The 3,237-nt window shown below is 32.7% G+C and overlaps 1 pseudogene; it reads left to right on the top strand.

The window, feature by feature from the left end:
- The first annotated feature begins 242 nt into the window (after positions 1 to 242).
- On the top strand, positions 243 to 1,888 carry LOC148124327 (vomeronasal type-2 receptor 116-like; annotated as a pseudogene).
- Positions 1,889 to 3,237: the final 1,349 nt, after the last annotated feature.

Here is a 3,237-nt window from a genome sequence, read left to right on the forward strand (position 1 = left end):
TCATGGAAAGAGATCTAACTAATATAATAAAATGTGTATTATGAAAAACTAAATCATACTTTGTATATGAAGGAAGCTGATAGAGATCATTCTGCTAATTTCCTAAGGTCAGTGAAGTATATAAATATTCATTTCACATATAAGTTTGTCTCTCAGGATATTGAAAATCAATGAGTACAGTATTTAGTCATTAAGTGATAAGGGGAGAAAGTGTGTATAAAATTAAACATTAAAAATTCAACATGTTAGGTACAGGGAATCAAACATACCTCAAAACTAGTGATAAGAAAGTTAGTTCTCTGATTATGGGAAATAACTAGGGGTCACTTTTTACCTTTACTAAATTCAGATTTCTGTCCATTGACTTTCTCTTTTTGTCATTGACTTGTCTATTTTTATTTCTTTGCTTTTTTTTAGATTACCTACGGCTCTTTTGTCCCAGAGAAGAAGTATAAAACTCCTTCCTTTTACCGTATTGTCCCTAATGAAGCCCATCAAGGTTTGGGGATGATCCACATGCTGCAACATTTTGGATGGTCTTGGGTTGGCCTCTTCATTGTAGATGATAACAGTGGAACACTTTTCCTGCAAAGCCTGCAGTTCTTGTTTTCCAAGAATGGGATCTGTTCAGCTTTCATTGAAAGAACTCCAAAACAAGCTATTACTTACGAGTATGGAGACGCATTGGAGACAGCTGAGAAATACAACCAACACATGATGCAAGGAAAAGCCAATGTTTTTATTGTCTATGGAGAAACAAGTTCATTTATTTGGTTGACCTTAATGATAGAAACAGACAGCAATCTACCTGAAGAATTTATTCCTGGTGGGAAAGTGTGGGTCACGACTGCTCAGATCGATTTTGCATTAATGAGCTTCCAGCAAGGCTGGCGTTTGCAGAAGTTTGGAGGAGCCATTTCTTTGACATTTCAGTCCAATGAAGTTCAGGGATTCCATACATTTCTTCAGAGGTTTCAGTCATATAGGACACAAGGAGGTCTTTTTCTCAAGGAATTTTGGGAACAAGCATTTGGGTGTCTTTTCCCAAATTCCACTGGAACATTAAAGGTCAGGAAGACATGTACTGAGAGGAAAAGCTAGAGAGTCTTCCAGGTTCTTTTTTGAGATGGCCATGGCTGCTCATAGCTACAGTATTTATAATGCCATCTATGCTGTGGCACATGCTCTACATAAAATCTATTCATCTCAGTTGAAAAGGAAAACAAACATGGATCTCCAAGATCCAAACATGGATCTTCAGAAACTGAAGCCCTGGCAGGTATTTTTTTCTTCTATCGGGTTAATTAAGTGGTACTAAGATATCAGAATAACAGAATAACAGAGTTGAAAGAGTCCTTGGAGATCTTGTAATCCAACTCCTGCTCAAGCAGGAAACCCTATACCATTTTAGACCAATGGTTGTCAAGTCCCTTCTTAAAAGCCTCTAGTGTTGGAGCACCCACAATTTCTGAATGCGAGCTGTTCCACTGGTTGATTGTTCTTATTGTCAGGCAATTTCTCCTTAGTTCTAGGTTGCTTCTGTTCTTGATTAGCTTTCATCCATTGCTTGTTTTGCCTTCAAGTGGTGTGGAGAATAGGTTGACCCATTTTTCTTTGTGGCAGCCTCTCAAATAGTAGCACACTGCTATCATGTCACTTCTAGTTATCCATATCAAGGATGAGGTGATCTCCATAGGAGCTGAAAATAATTTATTCCTATAGAAACCTGCAGTAAGATATAAATAGTGAATTTAGATTTACAGTCTTAATTTTTATATTAATAATGTATTGGTTGTGTATTGTATCCTTTGTTCAGAGGCTTTTCTTTGTGTCAGATGCACCTTCAAATTATGAACACATAAAATTCAACACTGAGCTAGTACAATAGGTATACAATAGTTCATAGGAATATAGCATGTGTACAAAATACATAAAATAAATAGGATTAAAACTAAATGACATTCTCCCTGTATCAGGCAACCATGACAGTATTTTCTTTAAAAAAATATTGGTTTTTAAAACAAACATAAACAAACAAAACATAAAAACATCAAGTCATCTTCCATATACGTACATACGGTGTGCCAGTTGGTTTACAAATTGTTTTTTACTTCCATTTCATAGTCTTCAATTATAATTACATTGTATATAATCTCGTATTTTCAATCAAATATTAAATACATTAATATCATTATTAATCAATCATTTGACTATACTTTTATTCATTCATATTTTACAAAATAATCATATTTTGCTTAATTAGTTTTATGACAATTCATATTATTATCCCAGATCTATCCTAGAATCATTTTGTAGATATAATAAGAAAAGAATACATCTTTATATATTTATTATTTTCTAAAAGTCTACATATTTCATTACTATATTTTATTGTCTAACCATTGATAGAATAGATCCCAAATTTTATAAAATTGTTTATCATCTTGTTCTCTAATTTCAAATGTCAATCTACTCATTTCGCACATTCCAATATTTTCTTAATGATTTCCTCCTGTGATGGTATTTTCTCATTTTTCCAGTTTTTAGCAAATACAATCCTAGCCACTGTTAATACATTTACAATCAGGTATTTCAAGGCTTTACTATATATTTCAGGTAAAATTCCCAATAAAAATATCTCTGGTTTGAAATCTATATGCTTTTTTGTCATTTTTTTCCAACCACGTGTGGATTTTAATCCAATATTTCTTAGCATCCGCACAAGTCCACCATATATGGTAATATGAGCCAAGTGTCTGATGACATTTCCAACATTTTTGGATTTATTCTTGAACATTCTTGCTATTCTTGTCGGGGAAATGCCACCTGTAAAACATCTTATCCAAATTTTCTTTATATGCTGTTGACATTGTCATTTTATAATTTTGAGACCACAATTTTTGCCATTTCTCTAGATTAATCCCATATCCAAAATTCTTCCCCAAGCAAGCATAGTTTTGTTAACTTATTCTTCTTCTAGTTTAATTTCTAATAAATATCCATACAATTTTTAAATCACCTTTTCATCAGTACCTGTCAAAATCTTATCTAAGTCATTCGGTTTATCATAGAAACCTTCTGTTTTATAATCTTTATCATACCTTGAATGTATTTGCGCATATGAAAACCAATTTATCTTTATACCTTGTTCCTCTAGTTTTTGTATAGATTTAAGTTCACCCTTTTTATTCAATAATTCCCCATATCTAACTGTTTGTTCCTTTTTGTATATTATAG

This window comes from Pseudonaja textilis, chromosome Z (assembly GCF_049901715.1).
Source record: "Pseudonaja textilis isolate UNSWEBS1 chromosome Z, rPseTex1.2, whole genome shotgun sequence".
Taxonomy (NCBI): Eukaryota; Metazoa; Chordata; class Lepidosauria; order Squamata; family Elapidae; genus Pseudonaja; species Pseudonaja textilis.